General features: G+C 45.4%; 1 pseudogene; it reads right to left on the bottom strand.

The window, feature by feature from the left end:
* Positions 1-407: 407 nt before the first annotated feature.
* Positions 408-9,207, bottom strand: LOC147416609 (BAHD acyltransferase DCR-like; annotated as a pseudogene).
* Between the last annotated feature and the right edge of the window lie 1,747 nt (positions 9,208-10,954).

Genomic DNA, 10,954 nt, shown 5'->3' with positions numbered 1-10,954 from the left:
TTGTGTAAAGGTAAGCAAAGCTCCTTTGTACCGAGTTCTTAGTTTCAAACATACCAGTTGAGCCTACACTGTCAAAAAATGACATGAGACCGAGAGGATTTGCAAGGTCTACGAGGAGGAAAGAGGCAGGGGTAGTGTAGGTGCCTCTCTCTCTCTCTCTCTCTCCAAAATCTCTCTCTCAAAGCAAATCACGCCTACAAACTGGCATTACTCTCCTCTAAACAAAGAGCTAACCCTCCCCCCCCCCCCGCCCGCCCGCCCCGCCTCCTCCTCCTCCTCCTCCTCCTCCTCCTCCAACTTCCAAGTAAACTACGTTGGACGGATATGGAGAGACAGAGAGAGAGACAGAGAGAGAGAGAGAGAGAGAGAGAGAGAACGGAACGGAATTGAGAAAACAGACCTGCATAGATAAGAAATGTGGTGAATATTTATATGAAAAATGAAGGACAAGGAATGGTGGGTGCAAGCAGAGCAGTGAGTACTCAGCAGCATGCGAGGAAGGAAGCGTCGTTCTCAAGAGAACACATTGTATCTGCGTCGAGGGCACAGAAAAGATCAAAACTGCCGGGGCCGAGCCTGCCGGCAAGGATCTGGACCTCGGCACCGAACCGGAATCCTTCAGCGCGAACAGCCTCAGGGGTGCCGAATCCAAAATCTACGTCGTAGACAGGGTACTTTGGAGAGTCCACGATGTGAAAAAGGCCAGTGCGGTCAAAGTGCGGAATGGCATTCCTCTTCCTCTCCGCTTCTCGGATGTAGTGCTTGAAGCCCTCCTCCGTCACAGCCATGATGGCTTCGTGGATCTTGCTTGCAACCACCCCTATCTCCGCCCCGCACAACTCTCCCGCTGTCAATTTCACCAACCCCCGTCCAATGCATTCCCAAAGTAGCTCTGTGGTATATCTAGAAACCTCTGCCGGCAATTGATCGGGATGAGGAGGAACCGGCTGAGCCTCCGCTAGACGCTTGGCTCGGACGAAGCATTGCCACCAATGGGCACAGAAGGCCTCGAATGTGGTGAAACCCTTCTGCTTGCTCCCTGCCTCATCGTTCCACATTTTATAAAACACCTCACTGCCGCCGTTGCATTCCTGCATATTGTAAGGGAGGTGAGTCATCAGTCCGTTGGCCTTGTGTTTCAACTGCTGCAGCTTCTCCAAGCTGAAAGAGAAGACCTTCTGCATAAGGTCTGAACGGGGTCGTCGATGTTCCTCGTCCTCCAGTTGTTTCTCCATGATGGGCGCTCGAGTCCGTACAACTGAAGCCTTAGTACCCACTATACCCATGTGCTCAAGCTCCTTCACAAGCTCATCCACAGCAGTCACACCACTCGGAGGCTCTTTGCTCGGAGAAAAGGCTGAAATAAGCTCTTCTTCAAGCTGGGAAGCACGCGCGGAGAAGATATCGTCGCATCCGTTAGGGACCTTGGCATGAGAAACTGAGACGAAGGAAGGCAGCTTCGAGTGTGTTGGAAATAGCGCGGTCACACTTAGCGCATCGCGCATGTGCAAGGGAGGTACGCTTACAGCTACTCCTCTGCAAACCTCCCCCAGCACTTGACAAAATCGTAAAAGGACTGGGCATCGGCCACTGCATGACTCATGGACACGCCCACGCTGTAGCCACCACCATCTTTGAACTTTGTCACCTGGTTTCCAAGAAAAACGGCCAATTAGATCTCCACGAGTTGAGAAACAAAATTATTCTTTGTAAACATCTTAAATGCATTAGAGAAAGGGTACTTCTAGCAAGTGAAGAGCCTCGTGAAAGTGGAGAGAGGCTCTGTAGGGAGGTCACCGTCTTCAGTCACCAAGTTCAGTGTGGATACAATGTAATGTGTGTGTGTGTCATTTCCATTTTCCTTTAATCTTTAGAGTTCCCATGCACGAGCACGAGCACGAGCTCACCTTTTTTCAAGCCATTTGTATTTGGAGATATTGATGTAAATGAGACCCCTTCCCACAAAATTTCCCCTTGCAACTCTCTTTCAGTCAGTTTTAGTCAACAGCTAAGTTTTAGTCAACAGCTATCGTGCAGAGGGCCGGGCGCATGCGCACGCGCAAGCCCCACCACGGTGACTCAGCATTGTCACATATTTGATGGTATATATTATATAGCTCTCCTAGAGATACAGATGTAAGGCCCGTGTCACACTGGGGCAGGCAAAAGCGGTCCAAGCTGAGATGGCGCGCCGTCATTCGTCGGTGAAAAATAGCGAAGTTGGTCGCGAGGTATTGTCAGAGGGGCGGCCTCGCTTGCCCGGCCATCTTCTCAAAGTGGTGGACAACTGAAAAAGTGAGGGGGGGAGAGCGCGAGAGAGGCCTTGAGCCCTGTCCTGCAGCATGAAACGCGCTCGTCAAACCACTTGGCCAATGCCTGTTCGCTGAAGCCTATAGCCAACATTTTAGTATTGACCCAATGTGACATGAAAAGGCTGCCACTGCCTGCAAATCCCCATGGGCGCCCGTCCCAGTGTGACACGCGCCTAAATGAACTCTCCTTCCACAAAACTCTCTTTCAACCGTCTCGAAGGCCACACACACACACCATGACGTCGTCACATAATCATCATATATATTTGATAATATGGTAGCATCCCTGAAACGTCTCGCTCCCTTCTGCAAAAGCACATAGCTGGCGCATCCCGACTGAGCGACAATTTCTGTTGCAAATGCTTTTGACCGCCCACACACGACACCCGAACAAGCTTCTGTTGACATGTCCGGTTGCCTGAGTGACACACGCGCCTTACTTACTCACCTAATTGGTCTACAAACTACAATCACAAATCCCTCAGATTGGGACCGAATCTTCACAAACCAGCGCCTGCAGCTAATCTCTCTCTCTCTCTCTCTCTCTCTCTCTCTCTCTCTCTCTCTCTCTCTCAAAGCAGCATCTACTCCTAATGGGGATGTCTAGCATAACATCGGATCCATCTCTCTCTGTCCCCATTAAGGAGGCTAATCGGGATGCCTGCTCACAAAGCCACTAAAAATGATTGAAGAAGCACCATCGCCACGCCCCCCCTGCAATGCCGACAGCATCATCGCCACAACAACCAACAAAAAAACTATGTGTCTGCCTTGCCCTGACACACGGCCTCTCTCTCTCTCTCTCTCTCTCTCTCTCTCTCTCATTATCGGTTTGGGGGGGGGGGGGGGGGGGAGGGAGCAGCCAAGAAGGCTCTATCGCCTGCTCGTTTTAAGCCCATCAAAGGAGTTGCTCAACTGCTCATAAGCGCGGAACTGCCCCATCAACGCCTCTAACCTCCCAGCCAGGCCTGCAGCCTCCCGCTCTCTACATGCTCTTTACCTCTTCCCTTCCCATCTGGTGAGAACAATGCAGAGCTTAGCCCCCAATCCTTCTCTCTACACAACACCTCAGCCAGAAAATGCTGAAAACGTCACACACACACACACACACACACACACTCACCCCGCCCTTTCTCTCTAGGGTAAAGGGGCCAATAAAAAACCACCCCTCAAAGAAGAGACAATGACAACCCCAATAATAAGACAAAGGTGAACCAACTTTGTGCAATTCAAAAGAATGCTCAATGTTCATCTTATTAGAAATGCAACCTTTTCATTGGGCAATGGATGACTTTAATCCTTGTTGGCACCCATGTCTTTCTTTTGGGGTTGGTGTGTATTCTTTTGGGGTTGGTGTGTATTCTTTTTCACACCCATTTTTGTTACACACGAATGCATAAATGGATTAATAACTTTTGGCTCCGATCGTAAAAAAAGTTGAGATCAATTTTTTCGTGAAGCTCTCGACGAAGCGAATCAAATGAGCTACTGATTCGTTATAATTGGGCTCGGAGATCGGAGATCTAGGCTCCCTCTCTTAGGTGGCCTTAAGTTGGGGGTTTTACCCTACACGACACCTCAGCCTGAAAATGCCGAAAACGTCACACTTCTTTTTCTGGTAATATGAAAGAAAAAAGGGAAAATTACCAAAATACCCATCTAAATTTGTGGAAATTCCCAAAATCTATTTTAGTTGAATTAATCGTTCACGATTTTCTAATCTTTATTCTTTTTCGACAACAGAGACTTGTTTTTTAGTGCTTAGCATGTGATTTGTCACAAATTACCTCCCAAAAAAAGACAATTATGTCTAAAAATAATGATGCAATTCATCTCCAAAGCCTACATAACCAACTCAAATTCTAGTTTTAGTATCTTGTATTGATAGACGATCAATCTTCCTATGAAAAGCTACAAAAAAAATTATCTTCGGATAAATTTACTCTCACAACCAGGGGTATTCTGGGAATTTTAGAAAATTTGAAGGGCATTTTGGGAATTTATGACATAATATGAGGGGTATATTGGGAATTTTTGAAACACAAATTAGAGGTTTTTGGTAATTTTCCCAAGGAAAAAAATAACTCTCTCCGACACACACACACACACACAGACACACACACACAGAGCTGCCAATGCTATGTTGGCGCGCGGTGGGAATAAGAATAAGCAACTAGCCATCCATCACCCGTCACTAAGCGCACACCTATTGGAGATGGCACGACTTGATATTAGGAAAATCCAATGGTTGATGTGCAAGGCCGCAATCCAAATAGCACGCAATCGCGTCGCTTCGGATTCTCCAAGCTATTGAAGTTCTCACAACCCCAATGGAGTAAGCGGTGGATCATTGAAGGGGCGTGGTGGACCTCGATTCTGTTGCACTTTCCAATCAACACCGTGTGCGCACCACTGTTTCCATCTTATTTAATGGAATGTTTGTAGATTCCTCCAATCTACCTCGTGACATGAAGCAAAACTATTATCACAGCACATGTATCGATCTTTAGAAACCCAACCCAGATCTAGGCCGCTTAAGCTAACCATCCCAATACCCTCAACATTTGCAAAAAATTGCCTTAAATGGGGAATTAGCTAATACTATATCCGTAATGAGGCCCATCACTCAAGGTTGTCCTCTTGCTCCATTGATGTATGTTATTGTACTAGATGCCTTGGGGTGGCTGGTGAAGAAACAGATGCAAGAAGGAAATCTAAAAGGGATTAAAATCTCTGGTGCTGATAGTGACCGGTGCTATCAAGAGGTGGATTGGGGTTGCTAAACTTGGTATGTACATCAGTAAAGCTTGCAGGCAAATGGATAGTCATGGGTGTATCGAATTCTAAGTTTTGGGCATGCCTCCAAAAAAGGAACATTTACAGATAGATTCTATCTTCAAGAGTATAAGGCATGGACCAATCTAAACATACGGGACTTCATCACCTCTAATTGGAATATCAAACCAATGGAAAGCAAATTGACAGTCTCAATTTGCACTGGCTAGATACCGAAAATTATTGGGAGGTCACATTCCCTTAAAGCTCAACAAATGCTTTAGAGATGGCTTTAGAAATTGGAAAGATCTGCAAGAAAATGGGACCTAGCCGAGTCTCACTAAAATTACTAGCTCTAGTAATTTAACCCTTGGTCGAGTCTCTGTGCAGGTTAAATTATGTCAAGACCTTATTAAAAGCTGTGAATTTCACTCACAGCAACCATTTGTTGCATCAAGGCTAGGCAAGGAAAGCTTACTTTAGCTTTAACAGGCTTCTAAACTTTGATGAAGACCTCAAGAAAAGGTTGAATAGGAAATGGAATCCTGCCTAGTACTCAAAGCAATGGATGTACAGATTCAAAAAGTGTTTGGAGTTTTGCTATTCAAATTAAACACAACTTCTTAGCATAACTTATCATCCATCAGGGCATTTGGATTGGTACAAAACTCTTCAGGCCAAAATAGAAGATGGAAAATGCAAAAGATGCCAAGCTAATGAAGATATGGGCCATATTATTCAGGACTACCTACACAGTGGTAAGAAATTGCAGATTTTACATAGCTGCTATAGAGAAGTGCACCCCTAGCAATTTCCAATCGAGGAGATTCTGCTAGAAGAATGCATCTAAGTGAATATTCCACTTTGGAATCTTTGAAGATTCGCTTACCTCTAGGCTTGCTAGAACTAAAGACTCATATGAGACTATCTTCAACCACAATTTTGAAGACAATTCACCATCATTCCTAATAGAGATCAAGAAATTATTTGTTTCTTATCTCAATCACATGAGAGGTGTATTTCCCTTGTCCCTATTTGTAATTAAGAAATGCCATAGATGGCAGAGCCGAAAGGATCTGCTATTGAAGTACTACTCCCAGGATAGGCTTCCTATGGCTTATGCTTCAAGAAACTATTTGTTTCTTATCTCAATCACATAAGAGATGCATTTTCCTTGTCCCTATTTGTCATTTAAAACTACCATAAATGGCAGAGCCAAAAGGATCTGATACTGAAGTACTACTCCGAGGATAGGCTTTCTATGGCTTATGCTTGCTTGGACCTGTAAGTTGATTTCCTATGGAATGCCACTCCCCCTTCCTGTGAGACCCACTCGTAACTTGTTTTCTCCTTAATATAATATCTTGTTCTCTCAAAAAGACAAAACTTTGAGCTTGTAGGTTCAAGATTTGGAATTAAAGAAACCAACAAAACAATAACTTACAGGATCACCACTTAAAGCCATCATTGCTGCAAAGCTAAAGGAAACATAGCCATACATTGAAGCATTATCCATAGAAAGGCCAAAAACGTAGCTTCTTCAACCTAGCAACCAATGCTTAAGTAGACTTAGTTTTACACCACATAGGTAGGTCTCCCCAATCTCAAAAAATTAAAAATCCTTCCACACCATCTTTAAGGACGAGTGAGTTTAGGAAATGAAAAGAACCATGAAAGTGGAAAGTCGAAAACTTCTTATGTCCATATAAAGAGAGATGGCCGAGTGCACCTTGATATATTTCTTTGCATGAATTTTCTTTAGCATTTTCGTCTCTTTAGAATGTCCTTGGACTATGTAAATAGTGATTTTTTCTTTCTAAAGCCATTAGGAGATATATATTTTTCAATTTTGAAAAATTAGAAATCCTTTCAAAACATCTTTTTAAGTGCATAAGTGAAGGGTGAATTTAGGAATGAAAAGACCCACGGGAGCCGAAAGTCAAAAGTTTTGGTGTCCATGTAAAGAGAGATGGTCGAGTGCACCTTGATAACATTTCTTTGCATAGTTTTCCTTTAGCATTTTCTTCTCTTTAGGCTGTCCTTGCACTATGTAAGTAGTGCATATATATCTTTTGAAGCCATTAGGAGATATATATTTTAGCACACCGATGCACATCTATTTCAGTCTACTTTCTCAAAGTCCATTAATTTCTTGCGGATGTTCCAATGAATCTAGCAAATTTTAAAGGAAAAGACCAACCAACCCCGTTCATGAGTGCCTACTCCCTTTGCTTTGTGCACTCAAGACCAACAAGTAGACGATAGACTACACAAGTTTGTGCTGGGAATTTTCGCTCAGATCATTCCCTCTACGGAGAACAAGGCCGTGAAGGCCGTAAAGGATATGTCGACACTAAAATATATCCGCCACTCTTCCTCTCTCTTCCACAGAGATAAAATTTCCGATAGATTCCATCTAATGAAACCAAATACTAGCTTAGTACTAGGTGGGACAAGTTTTGGGTTTGCATTTCATGAAGGGGCATCTCCAAGGATATCCCTTGCTAGGACACGTAGATCCGTTGTGGATTAAAAAGCAAAACCCAAGGGACCTACGACGTGGCGAGCTACAAGTCAAAGCTGGCAGAGGACCTAGTTGATGGGTGAGGGGATCTACTAAGCGCGCACTGGGGGAGGGCAGGTGGCGGACAAGGGAGGGAGCCAGGCGGTGGAATGGCCACTCCCGAGGGAGTTCCGAGGGAGGCAATATAAAGATGGGTTTTTCTTATTTGTAAGGGATTGCCAAAGTTGCACCGAGGTACTGGCAACGGTCTGGCTTAGCTAATAGGCACTAGAGTGCCCCCACAGACCTGCAAGTGTTAAGGGCCAAGTCGCAACAGCTGTAGTAGGCCTAGGGGTAAAGGTCGCACCTGCAAAGAAAGTCATTGCCAGTGCACTTAATCCATTGTCTTAGTCTGTAGGCTCCGTTACCTGCATTCGCTTCCTAATGAGTGGTTCGCCTCACGTTCACCAATCCAAAATTTTTGCTTCAAAGGTCAATTTTAGCATAGCCATTAATGAATATAGTTATCAATTATCAATATAAATAGATGTGTTTTCTTTGGGTTTGGAAAAAGAGAGAGAACCTGAACGGAGAGGATAGGCTCGTTGAGATAATCGCATCGAAGGTAGTGCGTGCGCGGAGCCAGCTTGAGGAACACGTGGCGATACTGGAAGCCGTCGAGCGCCAGCCCGGCAAACGGCAGGTCACACGACGCCTCCACAAAATCCACGCCACCGCCTTCCACAATGGTGGCAGCATAGTCGTCCACCAAGATCTGCAATCTGCCCTCCTCGTCCACACAGAACCTGCCCGCCAATGGGTAGAAGCTCACAAGAGCTCTGGCCAGCCCTTCCTTCATCGCGCTCACCTGCACTGGCCCGCACTCGCTCTTGAAGAAGAACAGCCTGTTTATGTAGGGGTACGAGCGGCACACCAGATCACAGCTTGTCAGAAACACCATCCTCCTCTTCCCGCCGCCGCTTGCCGCCATCACCACCTTGCACACCTTCTCTACTCTCACTTCATGATGCTCTGCCACCCCCTGCACCCACATTCACGCATCTTATTAAAATAGCTCATCTCAAAAAGACTCCCTCGCTCGCCGAGCCAACCAAGAGAAGCTAAGCTCTCACCATAATCGAAGTTCCTGACGTCGAGGCTGGGCTAGCTAGAATGCAAGAGTCTGAAGGTTACAAATTGTGTAGTGTAAGAGCTCACAGCAGCTGTAATATAGGCCTTTTGCTGTTCGCTCAGAGGCTCGGTCAAACAAGCAACAAAATTATTACTATTAGGGGAGTTCCTCCGTCTCTTTCTGAGCTCAAATGGACTTGCCGACTTCGACACCCAACCATTAGAGATCCCCGCAAACGCTATCACTCTACGAGAAGATAAATGAGCGCGGGCGCGCACAGGTACCTTTCACACAATTACCAGCGATAGCGAGCTCACGCACACGCGACACTGTGGGGCTATGCAGGGAAGACGAGCAAAGGGACGGCGCCCGGGATTGAGATAAACAGATGAGAACTTTGATTTCTGTTCATGTTGCAACTTCTCACTACTAGTGAATCGAGGTGGGGTAGGGTGCGAGATGCGCACTGCGAAGTACTAGGCTATGGGGGAGGAAGAAGAAGAAAACTCGAAGTCGAAAAAGCGAGCGAGGGGGGTTGCCAAGCTTCTCGTGTGCCGTCGAGAGAGAAACAACGTGTACTTGCTTCTCGTGTCATCCACCTCAACATACATAATATATGCATTGGTATGAACAAGGAACCCTTCTTAGAGCCCCATCCCACCCAGCACTTGTGGGGGTTGGGGGGATTTGCCCGTAAGTGAATTCCAAGGTCTCGCGGGACCCAAAAAAATGTCAGTATGGAGAAGCGCGCACAAGCACCTTTCACACAACTACCAACGAGAGACACATTAGCATTCGATGCGAGCTCATAGACGCACACATGCACAAACAATGTTGTGGGACTATGGTGGGAAGCGACGAGCAAAGGGATGGGGTTGAGATAATGAGAGAACTTTGAGCTCTCTCCTCCCTCTCTACATGTTGGTAAAATCGACGCCTAAAAACATCTGACTATTAGTGATAGTGCGTGTGGATGGCGTTGTTATCTGATGTGGCAGTACGATAGAAATGACTGGAGGGTGGAGTGGGGTGTGGGGATAAAAGGATCTCTTTCTCTTTAATACTCTCTCTCTCTCTCTCTCTCTCTCTCTCTCTCTCTCTCTCACACACACACACACACACACACAGATCACTTTCAATCATTGGTGCATAAGAATAGAGCACAATATAAGTGCCTCGAATAATTTTAATTGAGTACCCCACCCCTTAATAGCCTTTTCTCTGAAGTGGAGGATGAAGGAGTACGAGCGGAAGTGCGACGTGAGAGAGAGTGCGAGAAGAAGAGCACGACGATATGGTGAACTCGCTCTACTTTAATGTGTAGAGCATAGTGAGTTCTTATTAGGTTTTTACAAAAGAATATGTGTACATACATGGCGGCCCGCCCACTTACCTGGGCGACCACATTGGGCTTTATACCCCAACAACCTCCCACTTAAAGTCCAATGTGGTACTTTAAGTGTGAGAGAAGCTACTATACAAGCTAATATACAAGAGATGTAGAGAAGTGATGTACTACCCTACACCTAAATGCTTGCGAAAATGCGCAAAGCTCTCTGAGGGAAGTCCTTTTGTAAGTAGATCAGCAGGATTTTCCGTGGTGTGAACTTTGACAAGCTCAAGTTTCTTATCCTCGATCATTTCCCTGATGAAATGATACTTCACATCCACATGCTTTGTCTTTGATTGATAAACTGGATTGCGAGCCAATTGTATAGCACTTTGACTATCACAATATAACACACGCATCTCTTCTTTGATTCCCAAATCTGTTACTAGTCGATTAAGCCAAATTGATTCTTTGCATGCCTCTGATGCTGCAACATATTCAGCCTTTGTAGTAGACTGAGTAACACAATCTTGTAATCTAGAACGCCATGATACTGCTCCGCCAGCCAATGTAAAGACATACCTTGACGTAGACCTTCGGTTGTCTAAGTCACCTGCATAATCTGAGTCTGTAAAACCCTTTACACTTAGCTCCTGACTCCCATAGCATATACGCATACTCTTTGTAGCTTTCAGGTATCTCAATATTCCTTTCACTGCCTCCCAATGTTTCTTGCCTGGGTTTGACATTTATCGACTTACTACTCCCACTGCAAATGCAATGTCTGGGCGAGTAGCAATCATTGCATACATCAAACTACCCACTGCAGACGCATATGGAATCTTATCCATTTTAGCATGTTCTTCCACAGACACAGGACAATCTTGTTTGCTAAGTTTCAC

The sequence above is a fragment of the Adiantum capillus-veneris genome, unplaced genomic scaffold (genome assembly GCF_014529385.1).
Source record: "Adiantum capillus-veneris isolate H3 unplaced genomic scaffold, ASM1452938v2 Hic_scaffold_763, whole genome shotgun sequence".
NCBI classification, from domain to species: domain Eukaryota; kingdom Viridiplantae; phylum Streptophyta; class Polypodiopsida; order Polypodiales; family Pteridaceae; genus Adiantum; species Adiantum capillus-veneris.
Note: the sequence above shows the minus strand (reverse complement) of the source record. Positions and strands in the feature narration are given on the sequence as shown.